Here is a 26,145-nt window from a genome sequence, read left to right as displayed (position 1 = left end):
ACATGAACATGTTACCTAATTGGTCATAATATCTTAAATAATTTCTCTATATTTTCCTGTATGTTCAATATTATCCCTTATTTTTTCGCAAAAAAAAATAATTTAGAAATCTATTAACTTGAATTCATTTTGGCTAGCTACTCTCTAAGTTAACTCTGGTTCTGCATGTTCTGGGTAATGACTGCTTTTTTGTGGTTTGTTCTCAAACTTTCACTCTACAAATTAGCTTTACAAGGGGCGAGGACCTCAGGTGCGCCTTTGTGCATTATTTCAGGCAAAATGTTGCACCTGCAGAGAACCATCGACATTTTGAAACTAGCTTGATAGGTTTTCCACACGAAAGAATAAAATGTCCCTGGTGGTTTTCGAATTCATAGCTGTTCAGTTCAAGTGATTTGAATTCAGTAAACTTAAACAGCCCGGCCTCGGTCGGACACACCTGAACAAAATTTGTTAACGTCAGCTGTACAAATAAGCAGCTTTTTTATTAACTTCTGGCGTGAAGTTTTAAGATTATAAATATTTGAATTAATTATAAAGAGAATAACATTTAAATTTCTTATTTCGGTATGACTAGCAGAGAAATTAATCAATGTAAACAGGGGGTAATCCACTGTGAAGTCATTTTCTGAAAACTTTTGTTTACGTTTTCAGACAATTCATTATCAAACTAGAGGATGCTTTTGTAAAAAAGCGCATGTCTCCCCCACTGCTGAGAATAACTGTGAATGGAAACAGGAATGGAAATGGAGATAAGATAATGTAAATACCCGGTAGTCACTTCAATGAAGGCTGTCTATGGATGGTTTCTATTGTTAAGGTTGTATGAGAAGATGCTTCCTAAACTGTTTGTTTTTAACCAGGTATTCAATTTTGAAAATCATGGTTATTCAATCAGCGTATGGCAGGCGGGCGTCAAACGAAATTGCACTTGATGGTCATATCATATATAGTTTCACAAATGAAATTAAATGAAATTGTGTCTGCTCCATAATTCTTCAAACCTTTAAAGGATTTTGATGATACTTGAAACAAACGTTCATATTGTCAGAATTTTTTACACTATTGAAAGACAACTCAAATTACAATGTATGTAAAATCATGATAACTGTAGTGTGTTGGGATGACTCCACTCGTTTTCACAATGAAGCCTCTCTGGTAGATACTTGAAACAAAAATTCACCACATCCAGAGAACGTGTAGAGTACATGTTTCGTATGGCTGGTTCCAAGGTCAAGGTCTACTTGACACTTGAATGTCATATCATATATAGTTTCACAAACGAAATTAAAGGAAATTGTGTCTGCTCCATAACTCTTCAACCCTTTGAAGGATTTTGATGATACTTGAAACAAACGTTCATATTGTCAGATTTTTTACACTATTGAAAGACAACTCAAATTTCAATGTATGTCAAATCATGATAACTGTAGTGTGTTGGGATGACTCCACTCGTTTGACCTACTGACCCCAAAAACAATAGGGATCATCAGCTCTATAAGACCAATCATCCTATGAAGTTTGAGGGCTGTAGGTCAAAAGGAACTCTAGTTATCATCCGGAAACGAGAAATTGACCAACGGTCACTGTGACCTTGACCTTTGAACTACTGACCCCAAAAACAATAGGGATCATCTGCTCAATAAGACCAATCATCCTATGAAGTTTGAGGTCTGTAGGTCTAAAGGAACTCTAGTTATCATCCGGAAACGAGAAATTGACCAACGGTCAGTGTGACCTTGACCTTTGACCTACTGACCCCAAAAACAATAGGGATCATCAGCTCTATAAGACCAATCATCCTATGAAGTTTGAGGGCTGTAGGTCAAAAGGAACTCTAGTTATCATCCGGAAACGAGAAATTGACCAACGGTCACTGTGACCTTGACCTTTGAACTACTGACCCCAAAAACAATAGGGATCATCTGCTCAATAAGACCATTCATCCTATGAAGTTTGAGAGCTGTAGGTCAAAAGGAACTCTAGTTATCGTCCGGAAACGAAGAATGGACGGACGGACGGACTGACGGACGGACGGACTGACGGACGGACAGGGCAAAAACAATATGTCTCCCCCCGAGGTGGGGGAGACATAATAAAAATCACACTTTAGCATGAAGGTATGTTAAGACGTCATGTCTCTAGTCTGTTGAAAATTCGATGCGATAATCTGACGTCAATATTGTGAAAACTTCTATCTAATTTATCGGTGCAAATACCTTTACAAAACGGACACCTTCTTTACAAAATAATTTGTAGTTGTATCATATTGTAACTCGATTTTGAAAATTTAAAGTTTTTTTAATAGAGAAGACTGATACTTAAGTGCAAATATAGAAAATACATTCCGTAGACCTTTCCTCATCGGCGATAAAAAATTGCAATACAACAAAATCAGTGGTAAAGTTCCGCGGCGCTGAACATAAAATGACTAAACGGAACGCATAACCTATTTGCAAAAATATATTGTAGCTTAACCATTTATAATATAATTTTAAAAATTAAATGTTCAGTTTCAAATAATAAAGCTCATCTGTTCTCACCGATTATTAAGAAAAGGAATACAATAAAATCGGCACGTTTAAAAGACATAAGTAATAACGGAATTGACGGAAAATATTGCTAATTACAAGTAACAAAGGTAGGCATGCAATTCGCGCATATCTCTCCTCCGATAGCAAGAGACCTTTTCAAAATTTGTTATTCTTTCTCTTTAAAAAAAATAAATAAAAAAGGATCATTCCTGATTAATACAGGGTCCAGGAGAGGTTACACTGGAATATTGAATTTTGTATCAACAATAGTAATCACTCCCATTTCGAACTCACGGGAACAATTTTAGAAGCATGCTAAGGCAACACTGGAACACGTTGTCATATGGGTGTGCGATCACGTGCTTTAATGTATATTGCATTTGATACAGCTTTTCGGAATTGTAGATGCTTATAATAGGTACTAAAATGCGACCGAAAAATGCAGCTTTAATAGACATGATAGAATTGTATTACATTTCCATTTTTATGGAACCAATGAGTGACCTCCGCTTTTGAAGAAATGTTGTTGGACGTTATTAGCATACCTAACACATAATTTAAATAGTTTAACCAATATGCAGCCTGCAATGAAAATACAACTGCGTCGTATCATATTTTATTTTCAACTGCGTCGTATCATTTCGTAAAAAATCATTATTTTCTTGGAAAAAAAAAAACAACTCTTTTTAATGAAAGTTAAGTAAATGATGCAAAATTATGATTTGAAGTTAATGGTGAACTCTGAAAACGAGTGTATAATTGATTTGAAGGAAAAAATGATAGATAAAGCAATATGAACTGCGTCGTATCCACACAAATTCATAAAAATTCTGCTCCACTTTGAGTTGCAAGTTCGCTATAACTTTTGTTATACAAAATAGTTGTGCAAGCAACATAAACCGAACGAAGCGGAAAACAGTGTAGCGTGTTAATACATATATCTGGTTTTCAGTCATTTCCAACAAAAAGAGTTATAAACAAAAACATACATTTTTCGTTCCAAGATGGCGGCGTTTGTTTACATTTTGTAGGATACGACGCAGTTTTGATTCCCAGCCCGAATCAGTCCTTAAAATAATTAGATTAACAAATAATTAAATTAATAAAGATGGAACATACCCTCTTAAAATGTTTGAAATAATAGTAAAAATGGTAAAACGCAATAATAAATTTATCCAGTAATTTCATGGGTTGAAGATGAAGGCTTTCCTCGGAATTATTAAATATGAAGTCAGGCCTACCTAAACGGTTGTCAGTTTTGACAGACGATTTCGAAAACTCACCTTAAAAGTGTGCGCTTTTAAATGACCTGAGGTCCGTATATGCCAAACAGTTAATAAAATATTTGCGTTGCAGCTTTATCAAGTGTTATGCGTCATTTAAGGGAGCTTCGAATTTCTGTTTTGTTGTCCATTGTACAATATAGTGTGTAAATTGGGCAGTGTATATTAATGCATGTATTTCTAATTGAAATATCTCGGTCATTTTCAATGCAGAAGGCCTGAAACAAGTTGGTATAGTTCGCTATTGATTATTCAAGTGTAATGATGCGCTTTAAAATATTATGAGGCCAAAACCACGACAACCTATTAGTGACATGTTATTGAATAGATTAACGGGATTGCAAAATCGTCTGTTTATCATTGCACTGGTTTCGTTTCAATCAATTAATGCATGTTTTCTTCTCAGTTAATGTATACTTTGGTGCGCAGATGTTATACAAGAATAGAGATTATTATTGTCCTTGTGATAAAATAAAATGTTGATTAATGTAGACGACTTTTACCAACAAAATAGTTTTAACAATAATGCAAATAACTCAAAATTTCTGATGCTTAACCAATATATTATATTATAGTATAGTTTCAGTTGCACAAAAGTGTCTTCTGGATAGATACAAACAGTCTTTATAACTTGTTAATGACATTAGACAGCTGGCGTAAAAAATTAGAACCATTATTTTACATGGTTAACAATGGTACTGTTTCGCGCATATTCAATATGCATTAAGGAAATCAGGAAACATCCATGATTGATACACCAACACGCAATCCCGTAGGAGACATCATCCATTTGAAATAAAAATTCAGATGTGCAGATCTTAAGGTTGTATTTTTATTTTCAAACGCCAAAACTTAAAAGACTGACTAACTGTTATAAAACTAACATAATAGCAGAGCAATTATTTCTGATGCATGATATGTCAGAAACATCTTCCCGAATTTAGTTTAGAATATTTTCATTATAAAGGAAGCAAACAAAAGCATCCTCTCGTAAGTTAAATAATGTTGATATAATATTTCTGTCAGAAGTATATAGTTTAACTCGAGTAATGCAATGCACAATTGAACACAGTGCAAAACATTTGAAATATTTTCTTTGTAAAATGGCTATCTATTACAGCACAATATTTATATTTTTAACGATTTATATATCCTTTACACAGTGATTGCGTTTTATTCCAATCTTTTATGAATGCTTTATGTTATTTTGTACCCGTGTAGAAGACAATTTATCTAGCTCTAAGTTCAAAGCATTATATATATTAAACGTATGCAATATATTTCAATTATTACACAAAATAAATATTCTGAAAGATTCGTTGTTGCCTCATGCTTGCAACGATGGTTTCATACGCCATTCTTATATGTTTTTCGTAAACGGCTTTTATCTTCTTTGTTAAATAGAAAAGATCACCAGAATTCATCAGTCGAATAATGAAAAAATACATTTGACACTGCGGCGTTAAATATTAATATTTTCTTCACACCTTATAAAATAAAACCGATGAACTTCCGGTAGTTGTACCTTTATATATGATTTCCCAATATAAATAATTATTAGATCCAATCTTATCGAGTCCAAAAATCTGTATCAAATTACTTTGTACTTCATTTAAAATGTTATTCTTCCCTTTTCCGAGTCCAATTAAGACTTTTAAAACGACTCGTCTAGCCACGTTTGCATTGATTTCGTAGACATGATAGCCATACTAAATCCATTTAGTACTAGTAATAACTAGAAATGTGTCCATAGGACACGCATGCCCCCACACGCCACTGTTCTGTCAATCTTATGAGTCTAGGTCAAATATTTTTTGGACTACATGTGCCACAAGTTGAAAACTAAAAATCAACAAACGGCCACAATTCTCTCCAATTTGGTCGCAGCAAAAATTCCTTCCTTTACTACCATCTACACATTAATGTTGTTAATCCCTGGAAGTTTAAGCAAAATCTGCAATCCGGTTAAAGAGGAGTTGCGTTCACAAGATTTCGGGACGTACGGACGGACACAAAATTTCTACATAGTGTATATAGTGAAAAATTCAACAAAGGGCCATAATTTTTTTAATTTGGAGGCTGCGAAATTCCTTCCTTAACTACCATTTACACATTAAGGTTGTTCATCCCTGTAAGTTAAAGCAAAATCTGCCATCCGGTTTAAGAGGAGTTGCGTTCACAAAATTTCTACATAGTATATAGTGAAAAATCAACAAAGGGCCATAATTCTGTTAAATTTGGTCGCAGCAAAAATTCCTTCCTTTACCACTATCTACACATTAAGGTTGATCATCCCTGTAAGTTTAAGCAAAATCTGCCATCCGGTTTAAGAGGAGTTGCGTTCATAAAATTTCTACATAGTATATAGTGAAAAAATCAACAAAGGGCCATAATTCTGTTAAATTTCGTTGTAGCGAAAATTCCTTCCTTTCCTGCCATCTACACATAAAGGTTGTTCATCCCTGTAAGTTTAAGCAAAATCTGCCATCCGGTTAAAGAGGAGTTGCGTTCACAAGATTTCGGGACGTACGGACGGACAGACACACGGACGGACGGACAAGTGCAACGCTATATGCTCCCACATTGTGGGGGCATAACAATTTGGCGGTGTTAAACGAAGAGGCAGTGTTCAATACTTAATACTTACTCTATTGTGCTCATTTAAAGCTGTAAAAAGCTAAAGTAGACCCCGCTTTCGCCTTGTCCAATACATGAACGACAGCTTTATATTTAGTAAAGTTTTGTATTGTAATCATCAATGCATTATAACCTCATGAATTTGGACGGTCACGATAAGCTTCAACTTGTTGAAGATAATTAGCACTTGAAGCAGAACAAACGTTTTCAATAATGAAATAACGCCCGATGACAAAACAACAACAATAACAAAACAAGAGGGCCATGATGGCCCTGAAGTCGCTCACCTGTATATGGGCCCCCGAAGCGGGGCCAGTTTAAACCCCAGGGCTTTTATTTGAACCAACTTGGTAGACACTCATTAGAAGATGTTTCATGCCAAACATCTAAGGTCTAGCTCGTGAAGATTTTTTAAATTTTTTCTTTACACATATATTTAAAAACAATGACACCCCTGGGACAGGGCCAGTTTTGACCTCAGGGCTTTTGTTTGAACAAACTTTGTAGACACTGACTAAAAGATGTTTCATGCTTAATATCTTAACTCTATCTATTCGGGTTTTTTTCGAAGAAGATTTTTAAGTTTTTGCTATACACATATAAGGAAAATCAATGACCCCCGGGCGGGGCCAATTTTGACCCCAATATTCTTATTTGAACAAACTTGGTAGACATCCATTACAACATGTTTCATGCTAAATATCTTAGCTCTAGCTCTTTGGGTTCTTTAAAAGAAGATTTTTAAGTTTTTACCACATTCAAATAGGGAAAATCAATAACCCCATGGGGCGGGGCCAATTTTGACCCCAGGGCTCTTATTTGAGCAAACTTGGTAGACATCCATTAGAACATGTTCAATGCTAAATATCTTAGCTCTAGCTCTTTGGGTTCTTTAAAAGAAGATTTTTAAGTTTTTACTACATACATACAGGGAAAATCAATGACCCCCTGGGGCGGGGCCAATTTTGACCTCAGGGCTTTTATTTGAACAAACTTGGTAGACACTCACTAGAAGATGTTTCATGCCAAATATCTAAGCTCTAGCTCTTTGGGTTTTTTAGAAGAAGATATTTAAGGGTTTTTTTTCTTTTGGTTGCCATGGCAACCAGAGTTCTGCATGAACAATTTTCAAAGGAGACCACCAAAGGAACATTCCTGCGAAGTTTGGATGAAATTGGCTTAGTGGTTTATGAGGAGATGTCATTTAAATAAAGTAAAAGTTTACGGACGACGGACGGACGAAAAGCCATCACAAAAGCTCACCCTGTCACAAAGTGACATGTGAGCTAAAAACACACGCACAGAAACCCAACAACAACAACAAAAAAACAACAAACAAACACAACCCCCCCCAAAAAAAATAAAAATAAATAAATAAAAAAAAAAAAAAACAAGAGGGCCATGATGGCCCTGAAGTCGCTCAACTGTATATAAGCCCCCAGAGCGGGGTCAGTTTAAAACTCCAGGGCTTTTATTTGAACAAACATGGTGAACACCCATTAGAAGATGTTTCATGCTAAACATCTAAGGTCTAGCTCGTTGAGTTTTTTCTTTACGCTTTAAGTAAAAAACAATGAGACCCCTTGGGTTGGGCCAGTTTTGACCCCAGGGCTTTTATTTGAAAAATCTTTGTGGACACTTACTAGAAAATGTTTCATGCTTAATATCTAAACTCTAGCTATTCGGGTTTTTCCAAAGAAGATTTTTAAGTTTTTGCTATACACATACTAGTATAAGGAAAATCAATGACCCCCAGGCGGGGCAAATTTTGACCCCAAGGCTCTTATTTGAACAAACTTGGTAGACATCCATTAGAATATGTTTCATGCTAAATATCTTAGCTTTAGCTATTTGAGTTTTTTCAAAAAAGATTTTTTAAGATTTTGCTATACACATATAAGGAAAATAAATGACCCCCGGGGCGGGGCCAATTTTGACCCAGGGGTTTTATTTCAACAAACTTTGTAGACACTCACTAGAAGATGTTTCATTCTAAGTATCTAAACTCTACCTATTTGTTTTGTTTTTTTTTTCAAAGAAGATTTTTTAAGTTTTTGCTATACACATATAAGGAAAATCAATGACCCCCGGGGCGGGGCCTATTTTGACTACAGGGCTCTTATTTGAACAAACTTGGTTAACATCCATTTGAACATGTTTCATGCTAAATAGCTTAGCTCTAGCTCTTTGGGTTCTTTAAAAGAAGATTTTTCAAGTTTTTACTATATGCATATAGGAAAAATCAATACCCCCTGGGATGGGGCCAATTTTGACCCCAGGGCTTTTATTTGAACAAACTTGGTAGACATCCATTAGAACATGTTTCATGCTAAATATCTTAGCTCTAGCTCTTTGGGTTCTTTAAAAGAAGATTTTAAAGTTTTTACTATATGCATATAGGAAAAATCAATGACCCCCTGGGTAGGGGCCAATTTTGACCCCAGGGCTTTTATTTGAACAAACTTGGTTGACACCCATAATAAGATGTTTCATGCTAAATATCTTAGCTCTAGCTCTTTGGGTTCTTTAAAAGAAGATTTTAAAGTTTTTACTATATGCATATAGGAAAAATCAATGACCCCCTGGGTAGGGGCCAATTTTGACCCCAGGGCTTTTATTTGAACAAACTTGGTTGACACCCATAATAAGATGTTTCATGCTAAATATCTTAGCTCTAGCTCTTTGGGTTCTTTAAAAGATTTTTTTTTAAGTTTTTACTATATGCATATAGGGAAAATCAATGAACCCCTGGGACGGGGCCAATTTTGACCCCAGGGCTTTTATTTAAACAAACTTGGTAGACACTCGCTGGAAGATGTTTTATGCCAAATATCTAAGCTTTAGCTCTTTTGGTTTTTTAGAAGAAGATTTTTTAAGTTTTTTCTTTTGGTTGCCATGGCAATCAGAGTTCTGCATGAAATTAAATTCTTTGAACAATTTTTAAAGGTGACCACCAAAGGAACATTCCTGTGAAGTTTGGATGAAATTGGCTTAGTGGTTTATGAGGAGATGCCATTTAAAGTAAAAGTTTACGGACGGACGGACGACGGACGGACGCCGGACGAAATACGATCACAAAAGCTCACCCTGTCACTTTGTGACAGGTGAGCTAAAATAAAAAGAAACATACAACAAAACACAAAAACAAACAACAACACTTTGCCATTGGATGTGTTCAAATATAAATGCATCTCACCACATACAATATGATTCTTCAATGAAAAACTGAATTCCGTTCTCTTCACGTATTCACCTCCGGCAGATGTACAAGGGTATTCAATGTTTCTTTCACTTCAGCAACAAATGCTGTTTCGAGCCTGCAACATTTTCAAATTTGCCGTGTTGGGCTTTCTTTAGGGATTCTCAATTCTTATTTTCTTTATTTTAAAATTTATTGCCTCTAAATATATGGCACAGTCTTTATTCGAACTTTTGCTTAATAATCCACTTCAGTTTTATAAATTCTTAGTGTCTGAAAAGAAGTATAAACTGAAAGAATCGGAAGCAGTTTCTTCAGTATGATAAATTCTTATATTTGACTTTCAATAAGAAAAGAATTCTTTTCACCGTTTCGTTTTTTTTTCAACGAATGCATTCCTAATAAAATTGAAGCCTTTAGTGTGTTGAATACTAAACAAGTATTTTGTAAATGAAGGGGTTGCATTCATTGCCGCCCTTCCTTGTTGATATTGTAGAGCAAGGAACCAATATTGATGAGAAAAATAAAATGCAGATTCCTATTAGAGATTATATCGTGAATGCTTAATAGTGGAACCGCCTTTAAATGTCATTTCAGTGATAATAAATCAGTCTTGAAAGTTTAAATATTGACACAGAAACAATTAGCACTCACCGTATATTAAATTTTATCTTCCAATTTTAACAGATGCATAGTCATTGATACACAAAAGACTTTATATGACAAATATAAGAAGTGGACATTAATTAATATAAGAAAGGCTAGTTATGAGGTATATCCATATTTTAGTCAATACAGGGATATACAAGACAAAGACATTATTGTTTGTATAGCCTCCATCTAAGAACCGACGCGGAGACTTGATGTCCGCCAACTATTCTAACTAGAATTGTCATTTATTTGTATTGCCTGATGTAAACAGTTCAGGAGAAGATCAACAAGGAAAGGAGGCGTTCAATGAACGCAACCCCCATATGACCCATAAGTCGAGTGTCAGTCTTATTAAACCTGGTTGTCGTTAAAAGTCGTTTTAAAATCAGATTTTAATAGCTTGAAATACGTGTTTTGCTATAACAAGGGAATGCATTCATACTATGCTTTACTTTAAATCCCGAAGAAATGAAAATTATGTAGCTAAAATAGCGGGATACCTTATCTTATGCTCCCAGAAAGCATTGAAGTTCGACCTTGAAACACTAACAACCTATACTTCACACTTAAGCGTTTTTGTCTGGGAATTTTCTTATGAATGCCCTGGATTATCTTGTTTTTGTTTCCATTATGACTTAACAACATTTCAAGAGCCCCACCTTCTTACAGGTTCCTTATATCAATTAATTATATCACTATTTTTCTTGGCATTCTGTTCATTGCAAAATGAAATCCGCAAGTTGTTTAGCAGATTGTTCCGTCATTAATGATACTTTTGTCGTTGTTTTCTTAACAGTAAAAGTTATAAAAATGCAGCTTTGAAAAGTTACATCTTTATCCGCATTTTGATAATGATAGATTTATGTTATAGTCATTATCTTATTATTTAATTTAATTGGAGAACCAGTGAAAAAGTATTTCCCTTAAACCTTATATCGTCTCCTTAACTAAGAGGAAACAACCAAACACAATTATCATTTCAAAAATTCATATTTAATTGCGGAAAAAATAGAGTGAAATAACAATCCCTAAAGAAAGCCCAACCCGGCAAAATTGAAAATGTTGCAGGCTCGGTTTGATTGAGCCTGTTCATGGACGGTACGGTCAAGTGCAAACTACCGTCCACGCCCGCTAGCACCGGCTTAAGCAGAATTCAACATTTAACATTGAACTGGTACAATTTTGAAACATCCGCAGATGTGTTCATATGGCGGTTATCATAGAACCTTCAATGTGACACGCAAATGCCATTCCATGAAAAGCGGCATATGGTCCCTAAGTAAAACAAGCAATTATCATAGTATTGCAAGCAATCCATAAGTCCCCTACCGGTGAGAATCCTATCAAAATTCTGAAAGGCCATTGGCCATTCACTTATGTTTGAAGTTTTGAAAATAAATACCCTAAGAAATAATGAACTTATAGTGAAAAGGCCTAAAAACTAGAATCAGAAATCTTGACGAGGTTGCCGACGTTTGTTAAGTATGGCAGTTCTCAATATAATCCCTATAGTCACGATTAAAATGATGTGTATAATTTCCATTCTACCATCTATCCATATTTTAAGTTTCAAAAAAAATTTCATCTTTTTTTGACTTAACACAAATAGTGTTATATTTGCCATATTTTAAGCCTATTTGTTGCTATGGCAACCATTTTTTTTAAATAGGTGAAGAAAAAGACATGCATAATCTCCATACTGCCATCTACCCATATTTCAAGTTTCATAAACATATTTTCAGTACTTTTTGCATTATCACTAGATCCAGTTTATGTGTTAAATTTTTGCCATATTTTCAGTCTATTTGTTGCCATAGCAACCAGAATTTTCAACATAGGAAGAAAAGAGAAGAGGGCCATGATGGCCCCGAGTCGCTCACCAGAAACAACTGTTTTTCAGTGTTATTTTTCAAAGAACTTGCTGAAAGACAAGTCCACCTCAACTTTTACTTGCCCTTTCTAATTATTGAAATATTTTGCCCTAATATTTTGGAGGCTTTGTTAGAAATATCTATGTTGCAAGTGTGTTCCCATAAGACTATGTAGAATAAAATAATGCAGAATAAACAGGTCTAGGATTTCATGATATTTACGGACAGTCTGTAAATTTTTGGACGAGCCGTAATTTTACAGATTTTTGTATCTGTAAATTTACAGACATTAAGTAAGAAAATAGTAGAAGCTGCATTAAAATTCAAAACCACAGGTAAAAATTAATAAGGTTACATACTATATGATTAAATGTAACAGTATGGTGAGATTCAAAACAATATGATGACTTTCAATTTTCACTTTTTTTAAATATTTCAAAATCATCATACAAAGATGAAACTCACCACATTACCTTTGTAAATATAAACATTCAATAAAAAAAACTAGAGTCAGTGTACCTGGTTCCTCACAGGACCCTGTCCCGCACACTTTCCCATTTTTCATTTTTTCTTGAAATTCAAATGAATTTATTCAGTTTTCATTTGTGTTTCACAGAACTGGCATGTTTTCCACAGGATATGACAAAATCTGAGATCTTGCCCGCCCCCCCCCCCCCCCCAGCCTCTCCCTGGAGAGTGCAGACGAAAATGTAAATACATGTACGTGGCTGTGTAGGTCACACATAACACATCTTATTCAGCAATTAAACCATGCTAATTTCTATTTTAATGTTAAGATTATTATAAAAAGAAACATATGTTTTTGTTATGGCAAATTTGCTGTTAGTTATGATATATGCACATGAATTAACTTCTCCCAACTACCAAACGTTAAGTCATTTCACCTTGATGCTTTTGTTTAAAATAAAACCAAACTTTTACTCGAACAAATCATAACTAAATAGATGAAAAAACTTTCAATTATAATGTTTTTGTCTATGCTTGCTACCTACATGTTGTAAAAAAGTATGTTTCAATTGCTGTTACATGTTTCCTGTGTGCTACTCTTCTTGGAAATAAATGTTTGTATACTGTAGTAAGAATGTGCATTAAATTTATTTGAAGTCCTGAAAATTTCAAAAAAAATATACCTTATCTGGACTTAGAGATGTTAAATAAATTTTTAAAACATGTTTAAGATGTAAAATAACCTTTCAGTATAACTAGAACTCCGCGAGTCGGATGTGTCGCCTTGTGAACAATGTAGTTTAGGAGAAATGGCCAGGACAAAAATGAAAAATAACAAGGGCAATAACTAAAAAAATAATAAGTGCAGAGCAGCAGTTTCTGTGCACTGCACTTCTTATCAATAAGATCTATCATTCTATGATGTTTAAAGTCCATAGCTTTCATACTTGAGGAGAAATGACCAGGACAAAAATAAAGTAAAAAAATCAACAAAAGGCAATAACTCAAAAAATAAGAAATGCAGAGTATCAGTTCTTATGCACTGCCCTTTTACTTAATGAGATCTATCATACTATGAAGTTTCAAGTCCATAACGTTCATACTTTCGGAGAAATGGCCTGGACAAAAATTAAGTATGAAAATTAACAAAGGGCCATAACTCAAAAATTAAGAAATGCAGAGTACCTGTTCTTGTGCACTGCACTTCTTCTTAATGAGACCTATCATCCTATGAAGTTTCAAGTCCATAGCTTTTATACTTAAGAAGAAATGACCCGGACAAAATTAAAGTATGAAAATAAACAAAGGGCAATAACTAAAAAAATAAGAAATGCAGAGTACCTGTTTTTGTGCACTGCACTTCTTCTTAATGAGACCTATCATCCTATGAAGTTTCAAGTCCATGGCTTTTATACATTAGGAGACATGGCCCGGACAAAATTAAAGTATGAAAATAAACAAAGGGCAATAACTCAAAAAATAACAAATGCAGAGTACCTGTTCTTGTGCACTGCACTCCTTCTTAATGAGACCTATCATCCTATGAAGTTTCAAGTCCATGGCTTTTATACATTAGGAGAAATGGCCCGGACAAAAATAAAGTATGAAAATTAACAAAGGGAAATAACTCAAAAATTAGGAATCGCAGAGTACCGGTTCTTGTGCACTGTACTTCTTCTTAATGAGATCTATCATCCTTTGAAGTTTCAAGTCCATAGCTTTTTTAGTTGAAGAGAAATAGCCCGGACAAAATTAAAGTATGAAAATTAACAAAGGGCAATAACTCAAAAAAGAAGAAATGCAGAGTACCGGTCCTTGTGCACTGCACTTCGGGTAATTGAAAGAAGCATGCATACCAAGTTTGAAGTCAATCAGACTTATAGTGACTGAGTTATGCTCCGGACAAGCTTTAGGGGACGCCGACAACGCCGCCGCCGACACAGACTCCGCCGACAAAAGTAATCCCTATATGTCACCTTTTCAAGGCGACACAAAAATGGCCTTGTGTGCGGAACCGAGTCCACTATTTATTATATTTGGCCCATTCCTGTTGCTTAAAATCAAGTGCGCCTAGAAGTATGAGAAACGTTTTGGTCATCAGTTTTTATGGGTAAAGGATGTAATTTTCAAAATAATATCAATTATAAGAAGAATTTTTAACTATAAGATCATTTTCTGATTTTTCCTAAAAAAATGTACGACACCGGGTACACTGACTCTAGTCAGAAGCTGCGGATTTTAGTGTAAAATTAAAAACAGCAAATTTACATTGAATATAGATTTGTAAATTTATGGATTGAAAATTGTTTAAATTTCTAGACTATCCCTGGGATATAAGATAATGTCCCAGACTATCCATAAATTTACGGACAGTCTATTCCCTCCCTTACCAGTTCCTCTCCCTGACGGTTCTCTCCCAAACCGTTTCCTCCCCTGATGGTTCTCTCCCAAATTTGAAATATGCAGACAGTTCTCTCCCAATATTTATTAATCATTGTTTCATATAAATGTTATTCTTATATTTATTAAAACACAAAATACTAAAAAAAAACAACAAAAAAAACAAAACAATTATTAATCTTATTTGTATCATTCAAGTAAGTAATTCATTAATTATTTTCAATGACTAAACTCTGACATTAAAAAGTACACTAGATCTAATAAAAACAATCAGAATGATATACGTATGGGCTAAAATATTTTTTTCTAGTTTTATATCAGTTGATCATAAACTTACCCATGTATTAAACATCTAAATACTTCAATTAAATTTTTTTTTCTAATTTAATTAGATCCTATATGAGTTATTAATAACTTTCCCATTTATTTAACATCTAAATACATGTACTTCAATAATAATGTATTAATAAAAATATAAATGGGGAGGAACTGTCTGCTTATTTGCAAATATGCAGACGGTTCTCCCCCAAAATAGGGAGGGAACCGTCAGGGAGGAAACGTCAGGAGAGGAACTGGTAAGGGAGAGAATAGTCTGACTACCCATAAATATCATGAAATACTAGACCTGATAAATGACCACTACAGCAGGGTTAATTTTGAAGGAACATTTTTTCTTTAAAACTTTTGTAAATGAATACACAAAATGTCACATGCAAAATATGTAAGGTGTTTACAGTATGGGACAACAACCTTTTATTTGAGGGCAAATATATGCCCAATCGGTAAAATAATGGAGCTTTGGTAGTGTCTGTCAAACGTAACACACTAGTTCCGATTTTCCGTCAACTCCCGTAACCAGTACCATACGGTACTAAAAAACTCTAAAGTTTGTGCATCCCGATGTGAATGACTTGTCTTTATTTTCAGTAATACAAACTGTGCAAGTCATTTTAATAACCAAAAATTCCTTACGAAAAAATCGCTTCGGAGCATTATCATTTTGCTTTGATTTCTCAGTTGTTTCAGCATTCGCCGATTGATTTGGTTGGGAAACCTCATTTGGTATAGGCGCAGAGTTGTTTAGGTAGATTCTGTCGCTCCATCAACATTAACATTGTCTTTATTGAATTTTGGCTGCTTTTTTTCGAAGCAGACATTTGTGAATTTACCCGGATAATGACGTCACAATCTGAAGCGCCTGAGCGCTTTTAACATGTAATAATCACTAAAGCGTCTTAGATAAATCATGTGACCAATCAGCTGATGAAATTCATGCTATTTATAGAAAAAAATATATACTACGACGCTCGCAAAAATATGCGTCACGGAAAACACACGGCTATAATATTACCGCATCAAATGCAAAAGTACTGTGTCAAAAACGCAGAAAACGCTCTCTAGAGAACACACTGCATGAATGAAACCAAATAAAGCTTGATACTAAATTCTTATATAATGTGCTTAAGTTATTTCATAAGAGGTCATGACCTCAAATAATTTCATCAGATTCACATGTATGAAAGAAATTCCAGCATGAGTTGTTTCCCTTTCATTAAACTATAATTTGAAGAAATGCCATGGGTATCTTAGCTTAAGCAGTCCCTAAAAGGGGCCGATAAAATAAATATGAGCAAGTTTTATAAGAGATACTATAAGAATGCTTATAACAAAGTTTGGTGATCATCCATCAATAAGTTCTGTAGAAAAAGCTGTCTAAAGGTTTATATCATTTTAGCTCCCTTGATCCCTAAAAGGGGCCAATCAAATTAATATTAGCAAATTTGATAAAAGACTACCTGTAGTCAAGTGAGGAAAACTGGAACCACCTAACAAGAAAGATTCCAAATAGATACAACTAAAATACCACAAGCACAACAAAAATGTCGTGCTGAACTATCTTTAAGGATCGGAAATATAACATCCCTGATTGAATGCACGGGGCGACTTTTTACAGCCTCCACAAGGCACAAAAGCCTTATTCATACTCAAAATAGTCACTAGTAAATCTTTGATAAACTATACTCAGCTTTCAAAGAGTCAATGTTCTTTAGCTCATTTGCTTGCCGTTTCCTGTTTCCACTTGGTTCTACCGCCTGTATTTGGACAGTCCCGCCGGAAGTGGCCGAGGTTTCCACATGCGTAGCATGGCCCTGATGATGTACCGTAGGTTGCGCCTGAAACGCCGCCTTTTCCTGCCCCGTATAATTCACGAAAGGACTGCATTCTCGGAAACGTATGTTTTGGGCGTGGACGGTAACTTGCACTTTCCAGTACCGTCCATGAACAGGCTCAATCAAACCGAGCCTGCAACATTTTCAATTTTGCCGTGTTGGGCTTTCTTTAGGGATTCTGTATTTATCTATTATTTGCTGCCCTGATTGAAATGAAGATGCAGGTGCCCCCCCCCCCATGGTTTGCCGTGATAGTAGCCAGATGTGCCAGGATGATTATCGTAAAATATGATAAACAAGATCAACAAGGAAAGGCGGCGTTCAACGAACGCAACCCCCATATGACTTGCCGCCCTTGCCGCCCCTGGAACTTGACCTTTTTCGTTTAAGCGCTCGATTTTCTGCCTTGTTGATTTTGGCATCATCTTCCGAGTCGCTTGCGATTGGATTTGCCTCGTATGATCTGACCGTGTCCCAGCCCCCGGGACTTCCATCGGCGAATCTAATCAACTTGTTGCGCTTTCTCAGTGAGTTCTGATAACAACTCCTTCGAATAGTCGAATTTACAATGTTCAATAGCCCAAGCAGTCTGTTTGGCTAATTCTTTGAGCTCTGAATTGAGACTAAATTGAATCTTGTTACCCTGGAATTTCCAGACGAATTCTTGTTCTGATCTCAACTTCTTGACTTCTGTCAAGTGATGTGTGGCAGCTGTTAAAAGTTGCCCCGTACTTCACTTCAGTGTTGTTATATTTTTCTTCTGGATCATTGATGCCAGCACTACTTAGTGTTGAGAATTGAGTACCGCTCAAGCCGGTGCTAGGGGGCGTGAGGGATGTTGCACTTATTCATTACCCCTCATGTACAGACTCAATCAAACCGAGTCTGCAATTCTCTTGTAATTTTGTTGTGATTAATGCTTCCGAGGGATCACTTTGTTTCCAGATTTTTATACTTCACAACAGCAGATGTCAAGTGCTGTGTGGCAGCTGTAAAAAGTTGCCCCGTACTTCACTTCAGTGTTGTTATATTTTTCTGGTCCTTCGGGATCATTGATGCCAGCACTATTTAGTTTTGAGAATTGTGTAGCGCTCAAGCCGGTGCTAGGGGGCGTGAGGGATGTTGCACTTATTCATTATCCCTCATGTACAGACTCAATCAAACCGAGTCTGCAATTCTCTTGTAAATTTGTTGTGATTAATGCTTCCGAGGAATCACTTTGTTTCCAGATTTTGTCTGAAAATTGATAAATACAGAATCCCTAAAGAAAGCCCAACACGGCAAAATTGAAAATGTTGCAGGCTCGGTTTGATTGAGCCTGTTCATGGGCGGTACTGGAAAGTGCAAGTTACCGTCCACGCCCCCTAGCACCGGCTTAAGCAGAATTCAACATTTAAACGTGAAATAGTAAAATTTTGAATTAAGAAACATCCGCAGATGTGTTCATACGGCGGTTATCATGGAACCTTCAATGTGACACTTCCGTGCCATTCCATGAAAAGCGGCGTATGGTCCCTAAGTAATAAAAAGCGTGTGCCCTAAACGAGAAAACAATGGGCGGAACTAAATAAAATGGAATTTTGAAAGGGGATCAGAGGTTTATGAAGCCTCCGTATCACAGACAAGACGTCAAAAGACAAATTTAAAAAGCAGGCAACATATCCTAAGGGTGATTCAACATTATTCAAGTAGGAATATTGGAACCACCCAACTAGAAAATGCCGAAAAGTTGAAACTAAAAATACCACAAGCACAACAATAATGTCGTGCTGAACGATCTTCAATGATCGAAAATATAACATCATTGATTAAATGTACGGGGAGACTTTTTACAGCCGCCACACGGCACAAATAACACGGATGTGATCATAAAATTGATAAATACAGAATCCCTAAAGAAAGCCCAACACAGCAAAATTGAAAATGTTGCAGGCTCGGTTTGATTGAGCCTGTTCATGGGCGGTACTGGAAAGTGCAAGTTACCGTCTACGCCCCCTAGCACCGGCTTAAGCAGAATTCAACATATAAACGTGAAATAGTAAAATTTTGAATTTAGAAACATCCGCAGATGTGTTCATACGGCGGTTATCATGGAACCTTCAATGTGACACTTCCGTGCCATTCCATGAAAAAAAAAAATTCTGGAAACAAAGTGATCCCTCGGAAGCATTAATCACAACAAAATAACATAAGAATTGCAGACTCGGTTTGCACGTTCAAGCCACGTTGAAGGTGTTGCCCTGAAGTTCTTGTTTCAATGATTGAACTTCTTCCCACTGAGATTGTAATTCGTCAAGAACACGTTGAAGTTGGTTTTCAACCCGTAAAAAAATTCTGGAAACAAAGTGATCCCTCGGAAGCATTAATCACAACAAAATTACAAGAGAATTGCAGACTCGGTTTGATTGAGTCTGTACATGAGGGATAATGGAAATGTGCAACATCCCTCACGCCCCCTAGCACCGGCTTGAGCGGTACTCAATTCTCAACACTTAATAGTGCTGGCATCAATGATCCCGAAGGACCAGAAAATATAACAACACTGAAGTGAAGTACGGGGCAACTTTTTACAGCTGCCACACAGCACTTGACACCTGCTGTTGTGAAGTATAAAAATTCTGGAAACAAAGTGATCCCTCGGAAGCATTAATCACAACAAAATTACAAGAGAATTGCAGACTCGGTTTGATTGAGTCTGTACATGAGGGATAATGGAAATGTGCAACATCCCTCACGCCCCCTAAAGTTTCGCCCGGTGAAGACAAGCCGCCGTTTGCCACGTTGTCATTTTCCATCATACAAAAGTAATCGACGTGCAGAATGGTCAGTAACCCAAAGCTGAAGTGACACATAACTTGACTACCGTTACGCGCGAAAACGTCGTGCGTTAATCGTGACCCCTATCAAAGACTTTACACGATTGAAGGGAAAATAATTTCTTTCTTATTCGTCTGCTCAAACGAAAGAAATTATATTCCTTTTATAATATGCAAAATAAACCACTCTGCTATATTTATAGATATCAGGAAAAAAGTAAAAAGCGAAATAATTGCATGTGATATATCATATTAATTGTTAATAATAAACGCAATAACAAAGTGCATGGTATTTCTTGTCTTTATTACACTAGTTTTAAGTTCTAAACGTTAAATGTAAGTTCACTAGTTCAAAGAGAAAGAGGGAGATGTAGAAAGATACAGTTCTATTATATTGGATTTAAGGTATGTTAGTACAATATCAAACAATAATATTAACAATAACTTCTTACATATTCGTCCCATCATTAAAAGTTATGTTAGAATATTAAGACTTAATAACTTGTTTGATTTATTTATTCCATTCAAGCTCATGTATGATTGCAATTGATATTCAGCCATCTAATACACATGTGTTCACATATACTAAAATAAAAACGTTTACTTAATTGATTTCACTTACATTTGTCTCAGCTAGATATAGTCTGTGAATTGATTCTCAATGATTTATGCTTGTTTCGCGAAAGCTACTATTTATAATCTAAAGTAGTGTTGGGAATCGGAAGACAAACTCATAATCGATTAATCGGAACAATCGGACAGGCTCTCCGATCAATTAATCGGAATAATCGGACTGAATGTTTTCCAGCATAACTAACTAGAAAATAGAAATCATTATAACTTTTATTTAATATAAATTAATGTTTTATCTAATTGTCTGTTTAACGTATTACAAAATACAAATTCTTCAGTCAGGACACAGTTTGCATACATGTAATGATTTTCATATTCATATTCAGAAAAATCAATGTGTCCCTGATGCCTGCATTTACTTATTTAATCAAAAAAAAAAGTTTTTATTTAAGTGCCTATTTCACAATCGAGCTAAAATAAATATGGTTAAACTAAGGAAATTTTGAGATTCAGGGTTCCCATTCCTGTGGGAACTATTCATGGTAATATAACTTATAATAAATTAATAACTGCTTCCAATAATTGATAAAATGTAACTATGTGATTAATAAATTAATTTAATATGCATGATCAGGAATAAAAATGTAAGTTACCATTTTACATAAAAAATTTAATTATTTTATTTCATTTTTAAAAACAGAATCGCCGTACCATAAACGGTGTCATGGTAAATATAAGTTTAGAAGCCTTTTAAATTTATTATTTAACATTATAAATGGACAGAGTAACAAAGATTGTTACAGTAAAATACAGTATCAAAATCCGATTTTAATTTAAACGGGTGGGGTACCTTTATTTGCATATCTTTTACCACAAAGCTTGCACACAACTTTAGCCATGTCCAAGACAAAATGAAGTTATCACGGGTAGCGCGTCCTTCAATATTCAGCTTGTGGAAACCAAAATGATTCCAGACATTTGATGATGTTTTCGTGAAGATTGAAGTGTATTCAAATTAAATAGCGCAAGGCTAAAAAAACTACGAAAAATAACTACCACAAAGGAACAAAAATTAATACTTAGCGACAATCGATACTGTTCGACCACAATCGATGTCGGCGACATTATCAACATACCGATCTATAATCGGATAGCGGCGACAATCGGACCATCACTAATCTAAAGACACTTGTTCTGCCTTGCTGCAGAGTTGTTAAGCTTCCTGAAATCATCCTGCTGAATCCAAGTACTTACAATTAACAGAGACTTGTTACAGTGTTAGTTCTTGAGAGATTCCGTTTGTTCTATATTCTATGTTACTAAACATTGTTTTGAACTCGCGTTTGGCGAACAATTGTCATTATTCATTTTTGTAATATGAGTCTGTACAATATTTATGAAAATGACAGCTCCTTCTTATATTTATGTAACGTATATTGGTCAGTTTTCGTATTCTTATATTTGACCAGATATAAGTCTTCTGTACCTTGATTGTATCGGGGCTGCGGTTATTTTTGGGGTTTTTTTTAACGTCGCGTTGCCTTGTTGAGTTTGTTCTCATTTTAAGCAGACATTGTGGTCACTTCCTTTTATCCTATATTTCTTTTCTTCGTATGTGTAGAAATAACTTATACTTGTAACTCTCTCGATTAAGTGAATACACTCAAAGAACATATAATATGAGAAGACAATAAACAAAACTAGGGAAATTCTTTTGAAACCAGTAACACAGACATTTCTTGCATTACACATGTATCTGAAAGTCGGGTTATCACTTAGAAATAACATTCAATCAGCTTCGAAAACCATTGTTTGTGTTATATGATTTTACAATAATTAACAAAAGTTGTTTTACCACTTAAAATATTGTGGGAAATGTTCCTTTAAACCATAAGATTACGTTATTCAATAATTAGTTTTGATTGTTAATGCTACAATTAAGAATATTAAAACCATTTTTACACTTTAAAACAATTACTGTTCATTGTACAGTTAACTGCCTAACTAGAAACTAGTATTAGATTTTATTCTAAATTCGTGAAAGAAACCATTCATGTTCAAGTCTGTCGTAAAGCTAATCTCCAATCGTATTTTAAAAATTAAAATGTAATTTTATTAAAGAAAGCATGTTCATAATTATCGGCAAATTTTTAAAACAATCAAAAGTATTTTTAGCCATTAAGGATGGAACTTTTAAATTGAGAATCGTTTGGTTTGCTTCTGACTTTTTTCTGATTTTTCAACCACGATATAAAAATGATGTTTTAATGGAAGTTGGAAACGTCGTATAAATGTATCAAATTAAAACTGTTACTAGCAAAAAATGTTTTATACTTTAAACTTGTTCATAAAAATTTGAAGATGTTTGTGACTTAGGAATATCGCTGATTTTAGTTGTTGGAAATTATACGAACATGCTTTTGTATAAGGTGAATTAAAATGTCAAATATACTTGTCGGTTAAAGTCACTTTTTAAGTTGTATAAGTCTAGAATGAAACAGAAACAGAGATAGTTCTTATAGGACCTTTGCCCTGATGAACTTCAATACTGGTGAAAGCATTTTCTGAAATTCCGTGTCCTCGCCTATATAGAAAAATTGTGCTTTCCGATACACCAAGAAGTTGGCTGAGATAACAATTGAAACTCAAGACTCTAAAAGACTTTCAATAGTTATTTTTCTTTCGAACGTTACACATTCCCCTCGCAATTTTATTATCTCAGAACTTTCTGTTACACCTAGTAAGCATTTAAATTTATAAAGTGAAAGTAAAGACACAATATCCGGAGTAATATTTTGCTCCCTAAAAAGCTTTGATTTTCTCAAATTAAGGAAGATGGCGTTATTTTCGCCTACGAAAATTTACAGGTGTACCCCAAGACATATATAAAGAATTTGACTACACAAAAGAACATCACGTAAGGATGGTTCCACACTTTATACTAGTATTCATAAATGCACATCGGGCAATAATAGATTGACACCATATAACGGCAGATTGACATAACATATCGCTATTCTGACTCCATTTAAGGATGAATCCACAAAATATATTCATGAATGCACATCATATAATGAAAGATTGACATCATATAAGGACAAATGGACATCATCTATTGTTAAGTTGACTAAATATAAGGATGATTTCACATATAAATATATTGATATGTTAACTCTCTAAAAGAATGGTTCCACATAATGCATTCGTAAATGCACATCGTATACTGATAAATAGACAAAATGTAACGACATATTGATATAATGTATCGTTATATTGACTCTACATAATAATGGTTCGACATAATATATTTATAAATACACATCGAATAATGAAAGATTGACATCATATCGGGACACACTTACATCATATATTGTTAAGTTGACTCTATATAAGGACGATTCTAGATAAAATGGTTCCATTTAATATATTCGTTAATGACATCATATATAGACAGACTGACATATTATATTGTTTTCTTTTTACCTTATTTAATGGTGGTTTATCATAATATAGTCAAAATTGAAAACATCGCATAATGATAGAAGTTGAATCATGTAAGGATGCTTTCACATAATATATTCATAAGAGCACATGGTTTCAAGAAAGGTTGACTCAATAGTTTGCTATTTGGACATAACAACGTTCAATTTTAATATTATAAGACAATCAAGGCTGTCAAAAGGAATGTGTGTAAATATTATAAATGTTGGTATTTTCCAATTAAAGAAATTGTTTTAAAGGTAGACCAAAAGGTTCGGTCATGGATAGCAAGGAGAAGCATTTAGAGAAATACCAACCCTGAAATGAATAGAATAACATAGCATCTTAAAGAGACCTCGTTTGGTGAATGATTATATTTCTTTCGTGAGTAATGACAGAAATTCCTCCATTTCTTTCAAATCGTTTAGTCTATAATCGTTATATGAGTAGTTTGGAATTCGAACATGCAACGGCAAGAATTTTCAACATCCTCTTTACTCCCTCATACTACTGTGTTTACATTTTAGCTTTAAATGTTCTGGATTTCATTCATTAAAAACATTATCAGGGGATTATCGAGTAATCTGTCATCTTTCATCATGGGAGGTCGGTACAACCAACAAGTTTTACAAAATAGAATACGCCCTGTCCTGTAAATCTAGTATTAAGGTTTACGAATTCAAGAAATAGTAGCCTGTACACATTGGGATTTGCTTATAGATCTAATATCATAAACAAGATCAACAAGGAAAGGCGGCGTTCAATGAACGCAACCCCCTCACGATCCAGCAACAAGAGTTGTGGCAACAAGCCCAGGAGGACTCAAAACTAAGTTTTAATGGGTGTTTAACTTCTAAGTTATATCGTCCTTTGAGGCCTTACCATTTTCGTTATGTCCTTCAGGCCGAACTTGTGTAGCGTCTCAATCTCTAACGTGAACTATTTACTGATGCACTCTTAGTGTGACATACGACGCCTGCTGGCTGCATTTTTTCCAGCTTGCTATCCGAGTGACGCTGCTGTAAATCGTTATTATTTACTTATTATTATTTCCATTGTATATGCACACAGTAATTACCAGTGTTAAAAAGTACTTGTAGATAAACTACATATGGTGATTTCTTATTTCAATAATACAAAACATACGAACTTCTGAAAAATAATGAACATAATAACTTTATATGAAATTTACTTTAAACTGCTTAATTTTATTAAGGGACAAATATGCAAAACACTTGCTCCTGGAAATATTTACTATCGACCGGTTAACAAAGTATATCAAAAAATTCTGGAAACAAAGTGATCCCTCGGAAGCATTAATCACAACAAAATAACATAAGAATTGCAGACTCGGTTTGATTGAGTCTGTACATGAGGGATAATGAATAAGTGCAACATCCCTCACGCCCCCTAGCACCGGCTTGAGCGGTACTCAATTCTCAACACTTTATAGTGTTGGCATCAATGATCCCGAAGGACCAGAAAATATAACAACACTGAAGTGAAGTACGGGGCAACTTTTTACGGCTGCCACACAGCACTTGACACCTGCTGTTGTGAGCCAGCACCCTGCCATCAATTTGTTTATAAAAGCTCTTGTTTAGTGGTAATAATGTCCAAAACTAAATTATTCAAAATTTTAAACCGACATCTCACTTGTTGTGTTACGTCACTTAAACGCACGTGTAAAAAATAGTGTGTGTATGTTGTACATTCATGGGCATACAATGAAATTTATTTTTAAATTTGATGTTGATTTTAAAGTTGTCTGCATAGAATTAATATTGGTACTTTTTAATGATACACTCAACAATATCATCGCTGTAGCTTTTTAATATGAATAGAATTTCTGTTGCAATTAGTTCTATCCTATACGTTTCTTTGGACGGACTATTACGCAGCTTTATATCTTAAATATTTTAAATGAACTTATGAAATGTAGACAAAATATTGGTGAGAAGTTATAAAACTTGGACGTTTGATATCAATCTGTTCAAGCATGAGGTGCCGTTAAATATTTCAAACTTTAACGATTAGTAATATATTTATGTAACTTTGTATA

This window comes from Ruditapes philippinarum, unplaced genomic scaffold (genome assembly GCF_026571515.1).
Source record: "Ruditapes philippinarum isolate M1 unplaced genomic scaffold, ASM2657151v2 ctg5189_1_1_1_1, whole genome shotgun sequence".
Lineage (NCBI taxonomy): Eukaryota > Metazoa > Mollusca > Bivalvia > Venerida > Veneridae > Ruditapes > Ruditapes philippinarum.
The sequence above is the reverse complement of the archived record's forward strand: the minus strand, read 5'-3'. Positions refer to the sequence as shown.